Source organism: Alligator mississippiensis, chromosome 1 (assembly GCF_030867095.1).
Source record: "Alligator mississippiensis isolate rAllMis1 chromosome 1, rAllMis1, whole genome shotgun sequence".
NCBI classification, from domain to species: domain Eukaryota; kingdom Metazoa; phylum Chordata; order Crocodylia; family Alligatoridae; genus Alligator; species Alligator mississippiensis.
Window position 1 is genome coordinate 87004485 of NC_081824.1, and position 14107 is coordinate 87018591.

At 41.6% G+C, this 14107-nt stretch overlaps 1 protein-coding gene across 1 annotated transcript in view; it reads right to left on the reverse strand.

The window, feature by feature from the left end:
* The window catches only part of ASCC3 (activating signal cointegrator 1 complex subunit 3), a 567972-nt gene that overhangs the window by 552986 nt on the left and 879 nt on the right, over positions 1-14107 (reverse strand). The window lies entirely within an intron of this gene.

The following is a 14107-nucleotide window of genomic DNA, read 5'->3' on the forward strand; positions in this document are numbered from 1 at the left end:
TTAGAAAACTAATATTAATCTGCCCTGGGCTGCCTGTCATGCAGCCCTTGATGGCTTGCCGAAACTCAGTAAGCAGCCCTCTGCCCAAAATAATTGCCCGCCCCAGGCCTAGAAACTGGAGCAGGGCGAAAGAGCATGGTGGCAGTGGTGGCAGGGCGTGGCAGTGGGGGAAAGACAGAGGACCGGACACAGAACACAGGCCTTGTACTTATCCAGAGCATGCACTTATCCAATTTAATGTAACTGGGTGCATCTACACATGCATATTAATGCAAGGCAATAAACTCCAGTGCTCATCACACAGGAGTTTACTGCTCCCTAGTACTCATTTACACATGCACCCAAGACTGCAGTACATCTAGCTGCATCAGAGCAACCCCAGCTGGGGATTCAGGGGGTCAGCCTGCCAGCTCAGGGCTGCTTTCCCCAGCTCAATATGCTGCGGAAGTTCTGGCTAGAGCATGAGGGTGCTTCAGTGCAGGGCTAGCTGGCAGGCAGCTGAAGCATCCTTGTACCTCAGTCATCTGGGCAGCACCTACACATGCACTGCTGAGGAGTTTTTTTACTTCACAGTAGGATAGGATATTTACAAGTACTATCCTGCTGCGGAGAAAAATAGTTTACTCCAGCCTAATACGGGCACGCATGTAGATGCGCAACATTTACTGCACATCTAGTTAGTCTAGCACAGTAAACATCTCGTGTAGATGTGCCCATTTAGTTCTAAAGGCTGGCAGTACCATCGTATCAGCAGCCACAGAACTGACTAGCTCTCCCCATTTTTTAAGGTTTCTAATAGTTTCAGGGTTCTCTTGAAAATGAGGGAAGATATGAACAACAAAACTCACTAGCTCTTGTCATATTCAAACTCTCCCCTTAACTCTTTTTGGCTGTGTTACAAGGAGTACCATTAGTTACAAAAAGGCATGGATACAATTTCAATTACTATTAAATTAACAAGAATGCGGCTGAGAAACAACAATAGGGCTGACAGATGCCATGGGCTTAAATGGCTTACGTATTTAACTGATGAACAGATAATGAGAATTTGTTACAATGCAAACAGGCAAATTATTAATGGTATTACATTACATACTTGAGCAAATCATGCACTTATTCAGTATACAGCTAGGTGGAGTACATTACATATGTTGTAGATGTATTGCTTCCATTACCATATGGATACACCAGAACTTTTAGTGTATTTGTCCTCAATGCTCCAGTAAGGTAGAAATGGAAGCAAAACAACAGAAGTATCTTGCTTAAGGTCATGCAGAAATTCTGTGACAAAACACGCCTTCCGGAACATGTGCCAGTCCAGAACATAGGCCAAAGCCCAACAAGTAGAGCTAAGACCCCCTTGATGAAGGGGACCACTAAGAGGATATAAATAATTGTTTGGGACAACAAAGGCTGCTTACAGATGTTTAAAAAAATAAATAAATGATTAAACAAACAACACCCCAAAAATGGTGCTTGAACTCTGCGCACCCCCACACTGAGCCCAGCACATGCCCAGAAGAGGCATCACATTAGTCTGACCTGGCTCGCCCAATGTATATATAGATCAGGCACTTTAGGAGGATTGAGGGTCATAGGTTCAAATGAAAGCACTAAGGGGGGAGGGGGGGAAGACACCATGAAGAGCACACCAGACACTGCCCACTGGCCCGCCAATGAATCTAAAGAGACAATGGACACTGTCCAGTAAACCTCTACCTGAAGATATGACTAGACGAGGAACAGAAAAATGGCCCTGCAGTCCTCATGGGTCCTCCAAGTCAGGGACTCCTTCCTGGTTAGGTATATTGCCAACTTGGCTATGGCCTGGAGGAGGTTGACCAGGAGGTCCCAGGACTTGGTGGGGCTGCAGATGGGGAGTGCATAAACAAAAAGATATGGAGAGGAGTGCAGCAAGAACCTTAGCAGGTCCTGGAGGAGATGGTGAATAGGCTGCAGCTTCAGGTAGGCATCTCTGCTCTGTTCACAGCAGAGGCCCCCCCATAAATTGTGCCAGATATATGCCCATGGCAGTGGCTCTGTGGAGGAGCCACCAGCTGAGCTCCTCAGTCACTCACAGAATCAGGAGTATAAGCTCATCCACCAGGGACCCTCATCCTCACCAAGAGTATCCTGCCACTTGCTGTCCAGGAAGGAAACAAGGCGGGGATTATGGAGGGTGCAGACCACAAGCATGTACAGCGGGCAGCAATGAGCTGGTCAGAAGCAAACTGGTTTGGTATCCTGCTAAGAGAGTGTAGTGGGTAGTGCCGTGGAGCCTGCCAAGGCAGGGTTCCCACAACAAGCTCCAGGGGCTGAGGGATACCAAGGGGTGAGGACTGCCCTCACACAAGATCTGGTCCATGTAGATGAGGGCAGTATCTGGCAAGGCAGCCTTGACTTCCTGGAGTAAGCGGCAAGGCGCATGCAGTGTTGGCAGCTCCATGTGCCAGGCCAGCAAAGAGGGACCTGCCCACCCTTGCCTGGCATAGTCCGGAAGGTCCCTAACGTAAGTGATGTTGGCCAAGACCATCCCCTGGCGCACCCTTGGAACACCAGCTGCTGTTCTTTCAGCAGGGACTTGACAAAGAGGACAGAACTCTGAGCAACCATGTCTGGAGGTCTAGAAGTGAAGACTTCAAGTTCCTTCAAGTCCTGCGTGGGGAGACCTCGCAGGTAGAAGAGCTGCCAGTCATACTGGAATCATTGGAGATGGCAGAATCAGAGTTGGCATGTCCTACGTAGCTCCATGCTGCATGGCTACTAGCACTGTACAGGAGCCTCTGCAGGGCCTGCAGACGGAAGGTATGGACCTGGATGTGAAGAAACACCAGGCCCTGCCTGCTATACAGGATACCTGGATTCAAGTCTGCATGTTCTAAACTAGTGCCCTAATCACAGACTCATCCTTCCACTCCATTCAAAGAGATGGAATGGAACAATCGAACACTCTAACTCTAGATTTCAACAACAAACAGAAGGAGAGAAGATTCAGGTTGAGATTTAACTACCTATACTAAGTGGTTGTTGAGCTTGAGGGAACAGTAGTAACAAATTGTGGAAGAAATGTTTACCTCTCAGCTAAAGGTTTAGCTCAGCTGCTACATTGGTACATATGTTGAAATGGTAGCAAGTCAGGTGGCTAGCAGGCAGTTTCACTTAATTCTTCTACCATCAACCAGTGTCAAGATCAGTACAGAAAAAAACAAAAGACCATCAATCACCTGGGTAAACCCGATTTACAATAATGGAATTTTAAGGAAATTGGAGGCAAGTTTTATTTTCCTCCTAAGCCCTAGCCAAAAGGCAAAAAGGGCAAATATTTATTAATTTCTACAATGCATGGCCCATTTCAGAAATAAAGTTCTGTGTCAGAGCAACTTGGCTACCAAGGATCATAGAGTGGCTTGTTACAGATAGCTTAGTTTAGGCAGAGCCACAGTCCAGATTTTTTACCATTTGGAAGTTGACATGTGGACCATGCTATAGGGCAGCAACCATGAGTAAAGCATGCTGAAATAAAGCATACTTTTGATGGTTATAAAAGAAGCTATTTCCTATTTGGAAATGCAGATACATAAAGAGAAATATACCACGTGCCTCCAAAAATGCATTCCTTGTAGAAGAATCAGATGAATCGTCTCCTTGCTGAACTGTTCTTTTAAGCAGATTGCTAAGGGCTGTTCCTATTTTTATCCCTAAGGTGTCTAAATGTGATTCTATTATACACTGCTTAAAACCCTAAAAGGCATTACCAAAAAGTAATAAATTAATAATGCACTTTCATTTTAGCTGTGATGCTAAGTCGCAATCAATATTGACTAAGACAACAACCTTTTCAACTAACGTTTTTTTCAGGGATTTTATCGTGATGGGAGAAAAATCACACTTAGGTACCTTAGATTTGAAAAATAATGTGTGTCCAAGTATATAGGACATCTGCTTTAAATTCACAGATTCAAATATTTCCACATAGAAACACAATTCATATCAACAGCAGTAGTGAAAATTAGAGGGGTGATGCAGACATATTTAAGAAGAAATGGAGACTTCTTACAGCCCCAAATGTAGAAACAGGAAGAAAGATGTAATAAGGATGTGCCATCATGCTATAAAAGATTTCTCAACTTACCAACAACAACAAAAAAAACAAAATTATAAAATAAGGAAGTTTCCTGCAAGTGTTACCAATATTAAATGTCAATATCCAGATAATGTTAAAAGGGAGGTAACATGCATAAATGTGGCTAGGCACATTTATTAAATTGGTTCTACATCAGAGTAAGGGTGTGTGTCAGTGTAGTCCAAGAAAGATTAATTAGGGGGAAAATTACTAATGTGTCAGATTCAATGGCTATGATAACTGTCCATGAGTATCTTTTGTGGAAAATTTATAACTGAAGCCCATATCATTTCCTGTTAAAGCCTAATTGTTCTATTGAAATCAGTTTGAGGTGCCTCATTATGTAAAAAGGCGCAAAGAGACAAAGGGTGACAAAACACTGGTTTTAAAGAAACCAATGGAAGCAATTTTTACCAATGACTTCAATAGGGGCCATGACTTAACTTTAGGTATCCTTGTATCATTATGGTTTCTATAAATCACATAAACTAAGTGTTGTTTTATGCTAATTCTTTGTACAAAACGTGATTAAATCAGTTTTGGATAATACAAAAGAACCCTCACTTTAACTAAGATATTGGGGATATTCAGTAAAGGTTCATTGTTAGGATATCTGAGTCATAGGAGGCAAGTTAGCATTACAGGTAGATTGTAAGAACCAAGATAAAAGCTACTTGACACATGAACTTAGTGCACATTTAGGCTTACAATTATTTTGAAATATTGCTTTCTTGTATTTAGAACATGAAAGAAAGAAAAGTCCTAGAGGAATACCACTCAAGGGAATAAGAGAGTTACTTGAGAGCAAGAAATTTCATTCTATCTTTAAACGCGGTCTTTAGCACAAGACAGGTATTTATTCAAGAACAAAAAGCAAGACATACAAACAATTAGTGAAAAGGTAGAAACCTGCTGATAGCAATTTTTTTAGGTTACTTAGTTTTTTAAATATAGTACCATACAGAATTGGAATGGTCCAGCAGGCCACTGAGTCTAGTCCCCTGCCTTCACAAGCTACTATTTCTCCAAGAGTTGCAAAGTCTGTAACAATAAAAATACCCACTCTAGTGCCTCACATACACCTCAGTTCCACAGCAAAACTGCAGGAGGGACTATGCAGAGGTTGGGAGGAGGATGGCAGTAGGCAAAATATGCCCAGATGTAGCTAGGAAAGCCATTAGGCCTCATGGTATGGAGGAAGACAAAACATGTCATCAGTCCTTGACAATCTGACCTAAGGGAATTCTTCCAGGCCCCAAATCTAATAATCAATTTAAATCTCAGTCAGCCATCAAGCAAGTTTCACCAACCTGAGGAACCTTCACCAATACATCCCAGCCAACACTCAAGGCTTCAGACTGGAGGGGAGGGACAAAGATATGGGAGTGTCAGAATTTTGGGGTTTATTTTATGCATCACCTAACAGTCTAACACTGTGTGGCAACCCAGAGTGCTGCAGCATCCTGGTTGAGAATCAATCCAAACTCACGTAAGAAGTCTCTAGTATAAGGACGCAAGTTCAAGCTTAAACTAATACCCTAACAACTGCACCATTCTTCATAAGAACTGCAATGGTAAAGACATTTAGTTCTGTGGTTGCTTACTGCAATTAAGTCTGCAAACCCTTCCAAAAGTGATGTTGAATAAATAGAACTGAAAGTGTAAACTGTCTGGTGCTGGGCCTCCTGTTCCTTCCAAGTCTTTTGAAGACAGGAAACAGAAGTTTTCTGAGCTAGGCAAATCATACTTTGGCACATTGAAACCAGTCACCAGATTCACAAATGTACTCTCAAAGTACCGTGTAATAACTAAAACAAATGGGCAGGTCAGGAATTCTTTTCAAATCAACTCTTAATCCCAGAGCTATATAAAATATCAGGTTCTCAATAGCAAATAGCAGCTGTTTCTAAACCCATCAAGTTACCTGGTCTTCAGAATGTTTGTAGGCCTTCTGGTCTCCAGAAAACATTCTGATCGCTCAATCCATCCCAACAATGCCAAACAAACAATAAGGTAGCTGTATATTATCTAAGAGCCTGAAACCCAGTTTCCCAAGGGCCTGACAGTAATTGCAGCTCATGATACACCAGCTGCTAAAATAATGTCAAAACTGAAATAAGAAAAGCAACAGGGAAAGGTTTTTGGGTTGTTTGTTTTTAAAGGCACCTCTTCCTAAAAGACACCTCATCAGACAATGTAATGACAAGTACTTTCAGGACCAGTAAATATTTAAAATACTGCTTAAGGACCAGGTGAAGAAAGTGCATTTATTCAAAAAAAGGATACAAATACTTCATCTGATTTAATAAACTCTTAAGTACTGAAACTACTATTCTAAGCATTTCAACTAATTCACTCATCCTAAAGTATTTAATAAGAAGTTGGACATAGCAAACTTTCCAAGACACTGTCACAGTTCAAGGAAAAATTCCTTCTACTAAATACTCATCAAGATCCATGTGATTTTAAGCTTTCTTTTTTCGCTTGGTAGGTTCCAACGCACTTTGACCTTCCCAGCACACTCTGAGGACAGGATTTCTGTGTCTCCCCTTGATGAAAATGTAACATTGTGGTTCAGCTGCCATAGCATCCCCTGTCCCCCCATGTAACTGCTAACACCCCAAGACACTGATACAGCTTAATCACACTCTTTCTCAGGGTCCCACAGTTGCTTACAGTTGTGAAGGTGAACTTCAGGGTTATTTCTGGGTTTTTCCACTCCAGCTACCCATCTAAAGCAAAATGCATGCAAAGTTCAGGAAGCAAGAGGGAGCATAATTCCATAGCCTACTAGTTATAGAAGTCCTCTGGCAAAAGGAGTCCAAGTTTCCAGTTCCTTCTGCCAGGATTATTTATGCATTTTGCATTAGACAGTCACTGGAGAACCTAGACTCCATGTCTCCTATCTCCTGGACATGTTCTCTTGACACTAGAATACTGAAAGAGAAATGGTTACTTCCCCTCTTCCCTTAGGCTGAATGTATGTTGTTGACATCAATTACTAGTAGAGTTCAGTCCTCACTTGAGGGACTGGGGACTTAGAATACAACCACTTTTCAGCACGGACTCAGAGTGCAATAGACTTAGTTGGTAGTCAGATGCACTAGGTGGCCAATCTAGATTCCTAGTGTGCATCCGCAGTAGCCTAAGCCTAGGCACCAAAGATCTTTTCAAGACAAAACAGATGCCTTTGCATTTTTGAGGCTGGCGAACAGGAATGATTATTAGGAAGGCTCATTGCAACTTAAGCAGCTAAAGTATGCCTAAGTCACATTTAGATACAAATAAGTCTGATCAAGATTTGGCTCATGGACATCTGGTTCTAAATCCAAGGCCCCGTCATCTCATTTTATAGCTCACATACTGAACAGCACCTTTGTTACACAGCATGTCAGCCAATTAGTAAAATGGCAGCTTCCCCTTTCATTATTTTGTATTATATTTAAGACAATTTAAAATTAGTACTGATTCTCTTCTTTGTATTGAGAGGAAGTGCAGCTTTCCTTTAAACGTAACTGTGTGTGCAAACTGGAATCAAATCCACCAGCTGCTGCCCACTCTTCCTGGGCAGCCTGCCTACATTAGTGGTAATATGTATATGAGGAAACAAGACACCTATGCAATTTTCCTTAGTAAAGGGTTTACATTTGATCAAAGGCACTGAATATGGGGCACTTAAGGCTATTCTAGGAATTAGGGAAAATCTAAGAGTTACTGTTACTGGCTGAAACCCTGAAAAAAGAGGAAATTATTTCTTTATGATCTGAAAGAGCTAAAGTAAGAACTTCTGAATTACAAAATACTTGAAGTGGGTTAGTTTCTAGAAGTGCACTGATAATCCCTTATGACATATGTACTACCTCTTCCTGTAATATCTATCAGAAGGTATATTTTGTATTGTTAAGGAATGATTGCACAGAAGTAAAAATATTCCTGTTTCAAAAGTTAAAGGTCTTCTAAGATATATTTAATGCTACGCCACACGTAAGGTTAAAAAAAAAAGCCCAGATTTATAGACCTAGGTTAGATCGCCTCATAAACACAGTCCAAACAAGAAATTGAGTTTTCGTCTATTTGCTCCTACAGAGTCAACACAATTGACAGTAAGTTGAACACTCTCTTTCTTCTGCATACTGTACCAGTAGGTTAGTTTGGGCTATAGAGTCTTTAATATTGGCAGTAGGCCATTTCCTGTTTTATGCACTATCTCAGTTGTTCAATTCTGTAAAAAGAATGAGGGTTTTTTCTCCCAGGCTACCAAATCTTTGAATATTCTACTTTCTTTTGTTGCTAAGTCCCCAAGTTCCTTTTTACATGCATCAGCACCTTGACAGACTAGGAAGAGAAGAGATTCAAGGCTTTTCTGTACAGTTTCTTAATATGCCTAGGAAAGGGCAAAAGGACGCTGCAAATATGATTTGTTCCTTTCAATTCTAGTGCTTTACAGACATTGTGCTCAGCTGCTACAACACAGAAATCAGAATTTATTTTTAGGAAATAGCAATATAGAGCTACCTAGATCACCAGTTGAATAATTTTCACTATTGATATTTGGGGGAAAACTTGTTGACATTAACATGGTGTTTCTCCCTCTATTTTAAGAAGAGAAAAGGATTTATCTGAGTGCTCAACAGGATGGAAAATATTCATCTGAAACACTTTTGTGTAGCCCCATGTAAAAAAGAATATCTCAGCATCATGAAATCTAATTTATCAGCACAACACTCTCTGAAGAAATTATATAAAAACTTGATTTTACTATTGAAGAACTGAGGCAAAAAAGAATAACTAGTTTACTCAAGATGACAGGCTAATGCCCTAAACACTAGACCATGATTTCTCTCTGCAGTCTGGGTATTAGCCTTGGGACACAGAAATTTAATTCCAGACTCTACCTCAAAATTCCTGTGTGATCTTGAGAAAGCCATTTTGGGCTAGAGCCATAAAAAGATTTGGGCATAATAATGCCCATTTTTATGTGCCTGGCCCCAGAGTGCAGTTCAGACTCCTGAGTGAAGCAATTTAACTCTCTATGTGCTGAGAGTCAAGTAGAGGGTGTTTTGGAAAGTAATGGCAATATGGATATACAGGTTTCCCTCACTTTATGCTGTACATTTGTTCCTGGAAAATGGCACATAACCCAAATTCGCATAAAGGGAACCCACTTTACAATGTAACAAATAGGGATATGTTCCAAGACCTTGACTGTACTGACCCCCAGACCCACTTCTACCACTTTTACAAGACAATTTTGGTACTCATCAACAGCAGACAGTACACACAAACACAGGGTACATCATAATGGGGATGGCAACTACAGAAACACATGTTGCAGGCAACAAGGCAGGAGCACAGATCCACACAAGAGACTATACTTTGGTTTGGGTCACTCCCACAATGCATCGCACAAAGCAGCTGACTGCAGGCTTCCAACACACCGATCGCATAAGGGTGAATTTACCTCACATATAATGAATTTTTGGTATAAAAAGGGTCATCACATAACTGCAAATTCACACAAAGCGAATCCGCATAAAGTGAGGGGAACCTGTACAGTAAAAACATTCTGCATGCAGTGAGTAAGACACTACACAGAAGTGGAGAACACGGATGGTAGCAGTGTTGAACACACCCATCATTTACAGCTATGCAAAAAGTGATGAGGTCCAGCAGAATCATAGAAAATTACAGTTGGAAGTGACCTCAGGAGGTCATCTTGTCCAACCCCCTGCTCAAAGCAGGACCATCCCCAACTAGATCATTCCAGCCAGGGCTTTGTCAAGCCAGGCCTTAAAAACCTCCAAGGATAGAGATTCCACCACCTTTCTAGGTAACTTGTTCCAGTGCTTCACCACCCTCCCAGTAAGAGAGTTTTTCCTAATATTCAGCTTAAACCTCTCTTGCTGCAACTTGAGACTGTTGCTCCTTGTTCTGTCATCCATCACCAAGGAGAACTGTCTAGCCCTAGTAAATGGTGAATGTACATAAAAAGGATGTGATATACTGAACAAAGTACCTCCAGCAACAAGCCACAGAGTGCTGATGAAGAAGCAATGTTTTACACCAGGGGTAGGCAAAGACAGCCTGAAGGCTGGATTTGGCCCACTAAAGGATTCTGTCTGGCCCGCCCACCCAAGCCAGGCATGGGAGGCAGCCTGGGCCATGGCACATGAGGCCGGTCCTGCTGCCCCCAGCATGCAGCAGGGCTGTGGTAATGCAGTGGCCAGACTATTTTCTGACAGCCCCAGTGGCAGCAGCTTCTTCTGGCAGCAGCAGTACCTGCCCCACTGCCCAGGCACCCTAACCCATCCACCCCGTACCAGCCAACAGGGGCAGGACCCACACTGTCAAGGCTACGGGTAGACCCGCAGGTGGGCAGGAAGCAGTGTCTGGGAGTGAGATGGGTGGGAGGGACCTGAGAGACTCCAGGATCTTGAGGCAAGTGACACCATAGGGCCAGGCCTGAGGCCATGCTGCAATCCTCCACATACCCCTGCAACAGACACAGGTTCTGTGGGCAGGGGAGTCCCGGCCCCAGTCCTGTGCTGTCCCAGGGCTAGGAAAGCCCAGCCACTCCCCAGGGATGCATTTTTCCTACTTCCCTCACCCTGATCAAACTGCTTTTAGCCCTCCAACTCCCCTAGCCCCGAGATGCCCCCCAAACCCACCAACCACCCTTAAAGACCCGCTAGCCCCTTCTGATCCCACACACCCCAATTTAGATTGCATTCCCAATGCAACTCCATGCACCAGGAAACATGTGTACAAGCAGAACCAGAGCCACATGATCACAGATGGGGTCCTGGGAATGTCTGCACATGCCCTAAGCCAGTCTGATCCTTTGTTGCAAAGGAATTCAACACAAAACAAAACAAAAATACCTAGTTTATGGATCCAAGTAAGTATTCATATAAGATAATCTTTACAGGTCTAGGCAGCATGTTGATGTTCATAGCCATATAAAATGAAAGAAATGTGGATGCCCAGGTAATTACTGGCAAAAAAAATTGGGCACCTATGCCATTACACAGCAGCTGCACACAAGTCCTGAGAACTGACTATTTGGAATCTAACTAAATCCTGAATCAAAGTGCCGATTTTAAATACATAATGCCTATTGTGGATCTAGCCAGAAGCTTCACAAGAAGCTTTTGCACCTTGGGCAGCAGTAACAGCTGCCAATCTTATGCAACCCCCCAAGTCATTCACCTCTAATTATACTATTGGGGTTAGCCTTTACTGTCTCTGCTTCTCATTTCAGACTCCACCCAGCTAGTTCATTCCAAACAAACAACTGATATAACTCATTATAGGTCTTACGTTAAATTGTTCTGTAATGAGATAAATAACTCTGAAGTAAAGGGTGTTTATTTTTTCTTTACCCTAACTTTAAATGGGTAATTTGGTTTTCTGTAAGAATGTGTTGGCTAACAAGTATCTAATAGGAACCTCAAATAATGCTACCAAAAGCAATTTATCAGGAGAATATCTAAGCTATTATTTAGAGTAATGAGGCTTTCCAGCATTTTTTCTAAAACACATTCCCATTTACTCCTCAAACAATATTAGGAGCTACAATTAATCAAGTATTTAACTATAGCCAAAACAGAATAGTCTCTTAGTATGACAACTGCAATTTAAGGTTTTCTTGGTAGCATTTGAATAGTTAACTTTGTTCTGCCATATTACAAACAGATTCCACATATCCCAAAACCTAACATTTGCCTTCACATTTGGCACGTAAGCTTTAGTTCTCTAGAATTTACTAGCCAAACCATATTAAGGAATTCATTTATCAGTTAATATACAGCCTCTTCTATTCAATACTATTAATACCACTTTGCAGTTGCAATATTCTACTGTTCCCATTGCCAAGAAATGTTTGCTTTTTTTTACTGTTTTCATTACATACAAGTCCTACTGGATTTTTCTTCCCATATTATATTGCCACATTTCAAATTTAGACAGCGTTCAGTAGTTCTCTAACAATATGTCATTATTACTTTAGGAACTTTTTACTACACACACATTTATGGCATGTTACTTGGGAACAAAATAGCTTGAAATAAGTTGCTGAAAACAACTGGGCTGCTGTAGGCAACTAACACCTCCCTCAAATGCAAGTCAGAACATACTGCTACATAGCCTCCTCTCTGCACGGTATATGAGCATCAACAAAAGAGTCAATACTACCCTGAATTAACTTTTTTACCTTGTATTGTTGGCACTACAACTATCTAGCATGAAGTATTACAGGACATAAAAACCAAGCAGCTCTGGCTAATTTCCCCCCCCAAAAAAGTCCAAAGAAAAGTACCAGACATGTTTAACTTCAATTTAAAGAGCAACCTTGCAAAAACATCAATAAAGCAAGGGCTAGACTTGTTTTTAAAGAAAAGCTAAAAAACCCACAGAAGCTGATACTCACTAAGGAAAGTTTTCCATTTGCTTGTGCAAATAAGATTTGTCTGGCATGTTTTTAGTTGTCCTGTATTTTATGGCATTTTGTTTACCAAAATTCAGGAATTTTATTAGCTGCAGGGAGTTTAACTAAAATACCAAGACCTTCACTCTTCTAAAAGCACTCTTCTGAAAGCAACCAGCAGTTTCACAATGAGCCTTAAAAATAAAAGTATTTATGGCAGAGAGATTGCTATGGAGTAGCATCTATCTTCTATGTCCTAAAACCAATTTCTTACAGTTTAAAAAGCATGCATAGTTGCCAATTATTGTAAATGCACCAACAGGATATGGAGTTGCCTCATATTTACTTTCCCATTTTTCTATGGATGTCTGCTGCAGCATGAGGAGTCCGTTTCTTTCCTGTGTGCATGCCAAAATATTTTCAATAGAAACAAGCATCACTTGATGTCTGGCCTGAAAGTCAATTCCATGACTTTTATTTCCACTGTGCTACAACATGTGCAGTTGACAGTTACTCAATCAATTCATGCACAATGCAAGGGGTAACTAAAGAAGTTAAGTTAAAAAAAGAAATAGAGCATAGAAATCATAAACCTCTGTTGAGTCATTCCAACCCTTTAAGAAAACTAATCAGTTTTGTTCCCTATCCAATATTTTAGTTTATTGATGCTTGCCATTGCTAATGCACAGTGCAACAGACTTCTACTACTAGCTGAAAACTGGATGTAGTTCCTTCTTATTACCACTCCTCCCTAAAATAGCAAGGATGAAGTCTGGTCATACCTATAGAGACAAGTAAGTGATAATCATCCTAATTTCTATCAATGTGGCTAGTATGTTAAGAACCAGAAACTAAACACTTATTCCCTATAACTAAGTCACTAAGACTACAAGGCTAAATCAAAATTCAAAACTGAGAAGACAAAGGTGAAACAAGATGCATTTCAGTTTCATGGTTCCTTATCTTTTGATGTACACATGGCTGACAGTTCAAGCGACATATAACTTAGTCTAAAATAGATTGCTTACTTTGTAAGGTGCAAATCTACCCTAAGTAGATTTACACACACACACATGCTTTTTGCCCCTATAGGTTTAATGTTTGTTTGCATGTCTCCACCAGCACTGCCCCTCCCTCCCCTGCCCCCTTGTCCTTTGTGCTGTAGCTCCCCTCCCCTCACACCCAGCTTTCTGCAGGTCCTTTCCCGGAATCCAAGGATGTGAGCTTCAGCTCATGCTACAAAGACAGATTAGACTTGAATTTCCACTTTACAGGTTAACCAATCTACCCTGCCTTTGATTCAGGATACAACTCCTCAAGTTTTAGCGTTGATGACGCCTAGAAAACCCTGGTGGCCAACAAGGCTCGGCAAAAGGTTCTCCACAGGGTCTGGCACTTACGATAGCACCAGAGAAGAAACACTGCACAGGGGTCAGACCAATGGTCCGTCTAGCCTGGGATCCCATCTCCAACCAGCGTTGCCAAGTGTATGGTAATTATATCTGTACGATAACTTCCACCCTTGTATGACAGGTCAGTCACCTTGCTGGGGTCACCTG